At 39.3% G+C, this 11,799-nt stretch overlaps 1 protein-coding gene across 7 annotated transcripts in view; it reads left to right on the forward strand.

Annotated features, from left to right (window-relative positions):
- Tfdp2 (transcription factor Dp-2) overlaps positions 1 to 11,799 on the forward strand; it is a 124,107-nt gene that overhangs the window by 15,534 nt on the left and 96,774 nt on the right. The gene's annotated exons all lie outside the window — the stretch shown is intronic.

The following is an 11,799-nucleotide window of genomic DNA, read 5'->3' on the forward strand; positions in this document are numbered from 1 at the left end:
TGTAGACCAGGCTGGCCTTGAACTCAGAAATCCACCTGCCTCTGCCTCCCGAGTGCTGGGATTAAAGGCGTGTGCCACCACGCCCGGCTGTCTGTTTTCGTTCTTAGTTTCTGTATATCTGATTCAGGATTTTTTTTGTATTCTCAAATTCTGTGTTTTCTTGGTGTTTGTTTAGGGATAGGATCCCACACTGTAGTCCAGGCTGGCCTGGAACCCCCAGCAATCCTCTTCCTTCAGCCTTCTGAGTGCTGGGATCCTAGGGCACTTTCTTCTCCCACTCCCATGGTGTATGCTGATCATATTTATCTCCTCTTCCCCTAATCCTTCCAGATTCACCTCTATGTCCCTACCCATCAACTTTTCTGTCTTTTTAAAAACGCATGAGCTCCAGTTCGTGCTGCTCCAAAAGTGGCATGTGGGGCTTGCACTGGAGTGTCAATCTACTTGGGGTCGTGCTCTTAAAGAAAACTAACTCTCCTTCCCCAAGAAGCTATCCATTGTCAGTATCTGCTCAGCCAAGAGGGACTTTGTGCCCACCCGTCCCTCTCCTTGCTAGGATTTTGCCTGCCTGGAACTTGGGCAGGTCTTGGCATTCTGTGAGAACCACCATGAGCTCATATGTGCGCTGCCCTGTTCTGTCTGGAAAGCACTGCTCCCTTACAGCTCTCACCCTCCAGCTTTTACAGTCCTTTAGTCAGTCCCTCTTCCTCTGTGATTGATCCATTAGCCTTGCAGAGAAGGGTGTGTTGCATAACAGTTCCTTGGAGAGAAAGCCTCTATCTTGGAGGGAAGCTAATTAAGACAGGGTGTTCTAAAGGAAAGTAAAATATTCCATCTTGTAGGGAAGTGCATTAAGCTCAGAAAGTAAACAACCCAAAGGTTTCATGGAACCACTGACACTGACCAGATTCAGCAAGCTCTTCCTCCCCAAGCTTATATAAGCAGTTAGGACTGCTGGGAGATACTCTCAGAGCAGCTGAGCTGCTTAGAAGACTCTGAGACCAGCCAGACTCCTCAAAGTGATATTCTCCAACCTGCTGAGCTACTCGCAAGTTGCACAGTGAACTCCAGGTTTCCAGCTTTCATGAGCTATGGTGAGCTCTTGGTGATGTAGCTGTCTTGGAATCATTTCTGCTCCTGTAAGTAACCCCAATAAAACTCACTGGTTCTGCCAGGCAGTGGTGGCATATGCCTTTAATCCCAGAACTTGGGAGGCAGAGGCAGGCAGATTTCTGAGTTCAAGGCCAGCCTGGTCTACAGAGTGAGTTCCAGGACAACCAGGGCCATTCAGAGAAACCCCGTCTCGAAAAACCGAAACCCAAATCAAAACTAAACCAAACCAAAACAACAATAACAACCAAAAAACAAAACAAACAAAACAAAACAAAATAAAAAACAACTCACTGGTTCACCAGGTTGAACTTTGGTAATATCCTCACTTTGGTTTGTTGATAGTTCCTTATCTGGGGCAAGTGGATGTTTGTTCACATCACTCCAAGAATTGTGTCACATAACAGATTATATAGATGTCCCATTTAGAGCTGAACCACTCCTTAGTCTCTTACTCTCTGTGTGTTGACTAGATGTGGGTCTCTAAGTATTGACCAGATTAGGGTCTCTATGCGTTGACCAGATGTGGGTCTTTATGTATTGACAGATGTTGGTTTCTGTGTATTGACAGATGTGGGTCTCTATGTATTGACCAGATGTGAGCCTCTGCTGTTATCTATTATCTATTGAGAGAAACAGCTTCTCTAATGAGGGTTGAGAGATGAACTAATCTATATGTATAACAATAAGTCATCAGGAGTCAATTAAATACTGTGTCCATTCAGCAGAATAATAAGAGTAGATTCTCCCCCCCCCCCCCAGGACCTAAGACCTATCTAGCCACAGATTTTTGGCCCTATAATGGTGTCATATATGGGTTCTGTCTTGTAAGCCTTAAATCCAGTCCTATTGATACCTGTATTGCACCAGTGGGCATGTCTTTCCAGGGCTAGTTTACTGGGTTCGCGGCTGGAGTAAGGCTGGTGCTTCTGTTTTGTTTTGTTAGCATACATAGCACCTTCTAGCATTATGAAAGTTAGCCCACAGGGATGAAGCTTCCAAGGAAGTACCAGATTCATTTCTTTATGTTTTATGATTCAAGTATTTAGTGTCTTCAGAAACAGGATTTTACCATTAAGTTTTGAAGGGTAACTAAGATAAAGCAATGGAAAATAAAATCAGTATATAAAAAGCATGGATACTGTATTTGCTGCTTCTCCTCACTCTGATTTCTCCCATGTTCCCCTCCCCACTCTCTCTTAAATTGATGGCCCCCTTTTGTCTTAATTTGTGTGGGTGTGAGGGTATGTGTGTTTCCATATGTATTTCCTAGTTAGGTTTCTGTTCTCATGATAAGTACCATGGCCAAAAAAGCAACTTGGGAAAGATGGAGTTTATTTCAGTTTAAGTTGTAGTCTGTATGGAGGGAAGTCAGCGGAGGAGTTGAAGACAGGAACCTGGAGGCAGGAACTGAAACAGAGGCTGTTGGGAGCACTGCATTACTGCCCCGCTCCTTTTGGTTTGACAACTTTGCCTTCTTAGTCACTGTGGGTCCAGTTGCCTAGAGATGCCATGCCGTAAGCCCGCACTGGGAGGGGGGTGGGGAACGACATGAACGCCAAGGAGGGTTTCAAGCAGTTCCCATCTTTCTCTCCAGCTGGTCCAGTTTCTCTTTTGTTTTTCCCTCCGCCCTCTGATCTCATCCCTCCCCCCTCTCCTGGATCCAATCAGTGTTCAGCACTCTCTGAACACAAGCCGCACTGGTGATAGGCCAGTGACTCATCAGGTGGACAGCACAAGATCATTCAAGTGCGCAGGCTCAGGTTCTTGGTAAGTAGGTATCACGGGGCTTGGCAGTGAGCTAGGGCACTATCTTGGCGCTTGAGGCTGCTCCCGCTCCCCCAATGCCACAGCTCACAGTGGTGTGGGCCCTGCCACATCAATCATGTGTCAATCAAGAAAACTGATTGCCTACAGGCCAGTCTGATGGAGGCATTTTCTCAGTTGAGGTATTCTTTTCTCAGATGTCTCTAGCTTGTCTCAAGTTGATTAAACAAAAAACAAAAAACAAAACCCAAATAAACCTAACCAACACAATGTGTGTCTTTGTGTGAATTAATGTATAAATGCAACCTGCTAAGTCCATTTAGTATTATTTTCTGTATGTTTTTAGGGATGCTCATTTGGTATTGGATAACCAATTAGGGCAGCTCACCCCTGGGAAGACAGATTCTCCCTTTCTCAGCTGTCATTAATTTCCTGCAGCTGTTCATAGGGGCCTTGTGAGATGGCTCTCCATCCTCATTGTCATGTTAGTTGCTGGAGCCATTGTTTGATTTTTGTTTAATTGATCATATTGTAGAGGTTTCATAAGAGTAGCTTCCCTATTATGTATAGAAGACAGTGTCTCACACACAGTTGACATCCTATTCCTCTGGTTTTTACAATCCTTCTGCCTCCTGATCCCTGAACCTTAGGTGTAGGGGTTATATTGTAGATGTATCCATTGAGGCTGGGCACCCATAGATAGTTTTCTGCATTTTGACCAGTTGTTTCTTTCTGTTTGTGACTTCTGTGAAACGAAGCTTCTTTGATATGGATTCAGAGGTGCTCTTATCTATGGGTAAGTGCTAAGATAAGGATAAATAATAAAAATGCAGTTAGAAATTATACTAGTTTGGGAAAGCGCCAGCAGAAGGTTCCCATTTCCCTTAGCAACCATGGGTAGTTGGCAAGGTGTATAGTACTAGGCACACAGTACCTCCTATTCAGTGGGCTGTTGGTTAGTACCAAGATGTACGTACCACTGTTGAACTTCTGGGGATATTTGACTATGCTGGTTAATTGTAATGTTTCATAAACATAATTTTACTTTAAGACAGGGTTTCATATAGCCCAGGCTGGCCTTAACTCTATAGCCAGAGATAGCCTTGAACTTCTGAACCTCTTGCCTCTACCTCCTGAGTATCAGGATTGTAGGTTTGTGCCACCACATCTGACTTAACTGTGGTGGGGATAGAACTCAGCATTTTATATATGCCAGGTAAATATTCTACCATCCGAGCTACATGGCTTTGGTTTGATCCTCAGGCCCCTTAAAATATGCAATAGCATAATATTTTTATGTTATTTATTTGTTTGTTTGTTTAAGAAACCTGAGCAAAGCAAGCAAATGGCGCTTAGTGGGGCAGAGGCAGGTGTATTTCTGTGAGCAGCAAGTTTTAGGACAGCCTACATAAGAGACCCTGGTTTGAAAAGAAAGAACAAAAGAAACCTAAAGCAAATACATAAGAAATAGGAAGACCAGGATGATGACTGTGCAGAGAAATGATGGGGTAGGTGGGAAATAGGGAAGTAAAGAAAGGTTCTGGGAAGTGGCATTTCAGTGAAGGTTTTTGTTTTTTGTTTGTTTTGTTTTATATCATTTGACTTCTCTTTTTTTGCCTTGATAGTATGTTATCAAATAAAGATAAGAGAAAGTTACATGGTCAAATTTTCTGTCTCCATTTGTCTTTCTCTTGGGGGAGGGTCTCTCTCTGTAGCTCAGGCTGACTTTGAACTTATGAGTCTCCTAGATTAGTTTCCAAAGTATGAGGTTACAGGCCTGTGCCACCACATCTGATTCTTTTGCATGTGTGTTTGTGTATAATGTGTATGCATGTGTGTATGATGTATGTTTGGGTGTGCATGTGTTGTGGTATGTGTGCAGAGGTCAGTGGATGGCCTCTGGTGTCCTTCTTCCATTAGTTTGTTTGAAATCAGGTCTCTTTGTTTTTTCACTGCTATGATCCTTGTATCTCAGTCTCCCATCTCACCGAAGAATCACTGAGATAATAAACATGTGCTGTGTGCTTGGCTTTATGTTGGTTTTAGGGATTTGAACTTGGATCTTCACTGAGCTATCAACTCTAGCCCTTACTTTTCATTTTAAAATGGCAGTAGACTCAAGAAGTTGTACACTACTACAAAGAGGTTCCACATATCTATCTTCCCTCTTATGATAACATTTATGAATTACTGAAGTAGATTGTCAAAACCAGGAATACTCAAGACCTCTTGAAGAACAGACAGTGAATGCTCTTAACCACTGAGCCACCTCTCCAGCCCTTTATATTTTTAATTTAATTTATTTTATGTATGCACATAAAATATGCATGTCTACGTAAATGTCTGTGTGATACATGCATGCCTGATGCCCGTGGAGGCCAGAAGATGACAACAGATCACCTGGAACTGGAGTTACAGATGGTTTTGAGCTGCAGTGTGACTCCTGGGAGTTGAACCCAGGTCTTGTGGAAGAGCAGACAAAGCTTTTAACTGTTGAGCCATCTTTATAGCGTAGATAGATAAGCAGAGTTAGATTTAGATATTTATGAACAGACTGTTTTCAGGTACCAATAATTTAGGGTTGTTTTTTTTTTTCAGAATATATACAACCAAGAACATAAATTTTAGTAATTTTTTTGTTTATTCTACTCATCTAGTGGTGAGAATTGTGGATGAGGTAAGGGGACAGTGTTTGAAGGAAGTTTTCTCTCTCTCTCTCTCTCTCTCTCTCTCTCTCTCTCTCTCTCTCTCTCTCTCTCTCTCCCTGAACTTCTACCAAAGAGGTCCTCAGTGGTGAGTCTCTGTGTGTGTGTGTGTGTGTGTGTGTATGTGTGTGTGTGTGTTTGGATTTATTGGTTAAAAACTGTGAGCATGTGTAAGCTCTTTACTTAAATTATTTTTTGAAAATGAGTGTGTTATGGAAATTCTTTTCTTGAATTAGGGTCTTGCTATGTCCCCCTACTGGTTTGGACACTCTGTGTAGCCTAGGGAGTCTTCTCCCTGTGGCTGAACCTCCTGAGTGCTAGGTGTGTTCCACCACCTCATCCTTTTTTCTGTTTTAAACAGTCTTGGTATATGTAGTCTAGGATGTTCTCAAATTTGAGGTCATTTGATCTCAGTCTCTTAAGCTGTGGTTTTCAGTTTTCCTAATGCTGCGATCCTTTAAAACAATTCCTCATGTTGTGGTAACCCCCAACTATAAAATCATTTTCATTGCTACTTCAGAACTGTAAATTTTGCTACTGTTATGAATCATAATGTAAATATCTGCTATGGTGTATGTGTGGAAATTAGAGGACAGGTTTGGGAAGTCTATTTTTCTCATACCAATTCCGGTCATAGAGCTTGGTCACAGGCCTGTTGAACCATCTTGACTGACCAAAAAAATAAAAAGTTTAAAAATTTGTTTGTCCTTTCATCATATTGTAATCATAGAGTATAGTGCTATTTAGAAGGAATGTCATGTATGCTGCTTTCATTTAAGAATTTATCTGCATGAGGCTTGTCTGCATCTGAAACCAACATAATATCAGCAAGGTTACACCCTCATTCAGAGAGGGAAAGCAGAGACAATTGTCTGGTACTCCAGGAGAGTGCTCCTCTCCCCATCTTTCTAGTACCCCACAAAGACATGACTAGACCTTGACTAGATAGTCTAATTTTCTTCTGCATACAGAGCAGTGGTTTGTCTTGGGACACCAACAAGTTCCTTTTACTGGACATACAGGTGATGTATCTCTAAGCAAGATCAAGTGAAAATAATTATCATTTAAAGGGGGGATCTGAGTTCTAGAGCAGGCACTATGCTTGAGGTCACAGAGGTAATTACAGGCATAAAGGATTGTCTTGTTTTTCACTATTCAGATTATTTTTATCACTATGGACTTATGGACATATATTTATAGTTTAGGTTATAATCCAAGATTGATGTTTGTGGCTTAAATTATCTTATTTTGGGATAGCTTATATGTGTGTGGTTCAGGGACTGAAACACTGGGCTTTGAACATGCAAAGCAATTATGCTACCACTGAGCTTTGTCCTTAACCTTGTGACTTTTTCTGTCTGTTTGACTGTCTGTCTGTCTGTCTATCTATCTATCTATCTATCTATCTATCTATCTATCTATCTATCTATCTATCTATCTAATGTGTATGGATGTTTTGCCTATGTTTGTCTGCACCATGTGAGTACCTCTGCCCACAGAGGCCAGAAGATCCCTTGGAACTAGAATTACAGACTACTATGAGCTATCATGTGGGTGCTGGGGATTGAACCCAGATTCTTTGAAAGGGGAGCCAGTATTTTTAACTCTTAAGACATCTGTCTAGCCCCCCCACCTTGTCTTTAAAAAATGAATTTTTATGTCTCATCCATTTTACATTAAGAGTAAAATTAAGCGGAATGCGGTGCTTATGCAAGTAATCCTAACACTTAGTAGGGATAGACAGGATGTTTATTACGAATTTAAGACCAGTACAAGCTACAAAATGAATTCTATATAGCCTAGAATGAAGAAATTGAGGTTCTTTCTCAAACGGTGAAGTTAAATGTTCTCTACTACAAATATGTTTTACATTATAACTTTTAAAAATTACCAAAACACAAGGGACTGGAGAGATGGCTCAGACATTAAGAGCACTGGCTGCTCTTCCAGAGGTCCTGAGTTCAATTCTTAGCAACCACGTGATGGCTCATAACCATCTATATTGAGATCTGGTGCCCTCTTCTGGCATGCAATCATACAATCATACATACACTATACATAATAAGTAAAGAAATCTTTAAAAAGTTACCAAACACAACTATGTTGTTTTAAAATCCTTTTGTTTATTGCAATGAGACTATGATACCCAGAATTCTGCTTGTAGCTTACTGACATTTCAGATGTGCATATGTGCTAAATATTTGTCGTTTTTCACTGCTAAGTTGTATTGAATAGATTTTTCATATATTTAAAAATACTGATACATGTATATATCTCCTACTGTGTATGTATATACATATATACATACACACACATATATGTATGTATACCCACACACATATGTGAACTAAATGAGCAGGACTCCTGCCCTCATAGAATTTATACTTTAGTTGGCAGAGATAGGCCACAGTCTGATAATCACATTAATAAATATATTATGGCAACTCAGGCTATGCTATGAAAAGAGAAAGAAGCTAAACAGTAAGTAGAAGCCTCTGACCTAGTCTGGGAGGAGGAAAAGGGATTATTTTCCTTGAGGAGAGACATCTGAGAAGAGATCTGAAGAGGAATTTACCAGATAAAACTCTCAGACAGAGAAACAGCCTGTACAGAGTCCATGAGACAGGGAAATAAGTTATATGAAGAATTGTAAAAAGGCTAGTAATGTAATGAAGAGGTAGCCCAATATGCAAAGGAACTTAGTGCCAAGTTTAATGACTTGAGTTTGATCCCACATGGTGGAAGGAGAGAGCCAATTCCTTTAACATGTGTGATGTGTCACATATGTACCTACACACACACACACACACACACACACACACACACACGGGCACAGAGAGAGAGAGAATAATAATACCTTTTCCCCATTTAAAGGTAATGAAATTGGATCAATAAGGTATATGGGCCGTGGTTCAGTAAGAACCTAGGACACAATCTAAACCCAATTACACTCTCAGTATGGCTTTGTTATTTATTCATTAATTCATCTGTTTATGTATGTATTTTTATGGTGCTGGGTATTCAATCCAGAGTCTCCCACATGCTAACCAAGTGCTCTACCACTGAGTTTCATGTCTTTAAATTTTTAATCATGAGAATGAATTTAAAATTAGTAATGCAATGTTCTCTTTGATGAACTTTAATTTTGCAGCTTCTTTTACTGGCACTATTAGAATTCTGTCTTATATGCTGATAAAAGAAGCCTACAAATTGTGATTGAAGTGATATTGCTTGCTTTTTCGTGAATTTTGGTTAGTATGTTACCTTGGGTTTTATGTTGGAGCCTCTAAATTGTGACTGGAATGTAAAAGGGCTTGCATGTTGAGACCATCTGTAGGAGCTACATTGTCTGAAAGTTGACAAGAGATCATGGCAGATGGTGAGGTCAAAAGATTGACTTTTTGAGCTTGACATAATGTGCTCATGAAGCTGGAAGAAGAACTTATGTTTTTAACTAACAGAAGACTTGGAAACAGGAAAGAGTGTGCAGTTGCTGAGTTTGGATAAACATCATGCATCAGCACACATGGCTGGTTTATATCTGAGACTCACCAGTATTGCCAAAGATAGCAACTTCTGAAAATATTCAGTGTCCCATTATCTTCTTGACATTTTGGAAAGTTTAAAGTCACATATGAAAAATTTGCAGGTAATTTTAACATTGGTCAATACAAAAGGAAAATAAAATCTTTTAAAAGCATTTAAGATACTTAACCTTAAAAGCATTTAAGATACTTAACCTTTTTAATCGTAATTGAAAACATTTCTTTTTGTTTTTGTTTTGTTTGTTTGTTTGTTTGTTTTTGAGACAGGGTTTCTCTGTGTAGCCTTGGCTGTTCTGCAACTTGCTCTGTAGACCAGGCTAGCCTGGAATTCACAGAGATGTGCCTGCCTTTGCCTCTCAAGAGTTAGGATTAAAGGCACGTGCCACCACTGTCCAGCTTTCTTCTGTTTTAAAATTGTAACTTGTGTTGTATTTTTTATTTTTCCTTTATATAAATTATTCATTACTTACTTTGGAAGAAGATGCACCAACTTTTCATGGGAAATGAGCACTGATTTTTTTCCCCTCCTGGTATTGATAGCCTATACTGTGTTATGTAGTGTTTTATTAACTTTATATGTGTCATCTTTTTAATGTAGTATAACTGCCTTTAATACTTGGCAGAAAATAGAAGTTGAGGTGCAGAAATATTACGGTAATTTTTTTTTTCAATAAACATTTAGGCTCCTTTGGCTTTATTTTAAACATTTATCATTTAGGCAACATTTAGAGATTTCAATCTGTGCCGAACTCTAAGAAGATACAGAGAATACTAAACAGTATTGTACTTGGCTCTCTCAGGTTCATTGATGTGGGCAAACATCTTTTTTTTGTTGTTGTTGGTTGCTTCTTAGTGTTCTGAAATAGTTAGGTTCTGTTAACTTACTAATTTTTTAACTATCCTTCTCTCCATTTGATACTGGGGATATAACCCAGGCTCCTGGTAAGCCCTCTAGTTATTGAACTACATCTCCAGTCTTTTACCAGTTTCTTTTTATTTGCTTGAACACCACGGTGCTGTTCAGTAGCCTAGGTTTTAGGAAATATGATACAGTATTGAATCCTGAGCACAGAGATGAAGCAGATGCATAGAGACAAGCAGCTGTAGTCATTGCAGCCATGCTCAGTGAGGGAGAGAAAGGGGGACCCCGTAGCCAGATCTGCTAGCTCACTTCATTAGTATCTGCTTATGTCTTGTTGGCAGCATTAAGTCATACATTATATGGACAGACCATCTGTGCGGAAGGAGAAGAGAGCATTTTAGTGAACACACTGCTACCATCAACTTTTTAAGCGAGAGGAAAATAATAGGGAATAATATCTACCCAGAATCTATACATAGAAAGCTCATAAAACTTAATGAGTTAAAAATCATGTCTTCTGTGGGAAAGACTTAATTTCCTGTCATAAATGTATTTTAGTCGGTTATAAAGTATCTAATTTTTTGTTTTCTGTTATTATGTATGTTTGTGATGTTATTATCTTTTAAATATTTTAAAGTATTTTTAAGAATTTCATATATATATGTGTGTGTGTATATATATATATATATATATATATATATATATATATAATGTATTTTATGAATTTCTCTTATATCTCACTGAGTCCAGTTCATGCTGGCTGTATGTGCATGGTGTGGGAAAATTAGTGTGTGTGATGTATATGGGTGGACATGGTGCAGCTTGCATATGAATGTCAGAGTACCACTGTGTGGAATCGATCCCTCCTCCTACCTTTACCTAAGTTCCAGGGCTATTCAGTAAATACCTTCACACTCTTATCCGTCTCTCTGGTCAGGTGTGTTTTGAGACAGGATCTCATGTAGCTCAGGCTGCTTTGGAATTTGCTTTCATCCAAGGCTGGCATTTAATTATTGATTTTCCTATCTTTACATTCTCAGGTGTGTCTTTTTTTTTTTTTTTTCATTTTGAGTGCCTTTCTTTTAACTCTAGTGTTTTAAAATCTATATTAAAATTTAATAGACTTCACTTCTGTTTTAAGATAATCTAATATTTGTTTATTTAGTTATTTTTGAGGCATAGTTTCACTGTATGGATTAGGTTGGTCTGGATCTCACTAGGCTACTACATGACCTAAGCTGTCCCCACACTTGTAATTTCCCTTGCCTCAGCTCCCAAGTCTTCATATTATGGCATGAGCTACTATGGCGGGTGTGATGTCTCTCTCCAAAAATCACATAAACACAAAAAATGAGAAGAGCTACAGAAGTAGGGCAGAGAACTGCTGGACATCTTTGCCCAGACTCATTGACTATAACAGTTTATACATACTTTATTGTTTCAGTTTCCTCTAGGTCTCATTTGAAAGTTAGTTCTTGTCATGATGCCCCTCACCTCCTGAAGTATCGTAGTTTATTTTTCTCCCTAAGATAAAGGATATTTAACATATAGAAAGACCCTATAGTTTATGGACTAATATTCAGAAACAACAATGAAATTTGGGCCTGGTTGTTTGTACCTGTAATGCTAGCATTTAGAAGGCCGAGACAAGAGAATTCTAGACAGGCCAGAGCTCAGTAGCAAAACCCTATCTAAAAGAAAAGAAAAAGAAAAAAAGAGGAAAAAAACACAAATATTCTAGAATGTGGACTTTTCCAGTTATCCCAATTTTGAATGAGTTTTCAGGGTTGTTTGTTTGTTTGTTTGTTTT

This window comes from Mus pahari, chromosome 10, assembly GCF_900095145.1.
Source record: "Mus pahari chromosome 10, PAHARI_EIJ_v1.1, whole genome shotgun sequence".
NCBI lineage: Eukaryota > Metazoa > Chordata > Mammalia > Rodentia > Muridae > Mus > Mus pahari.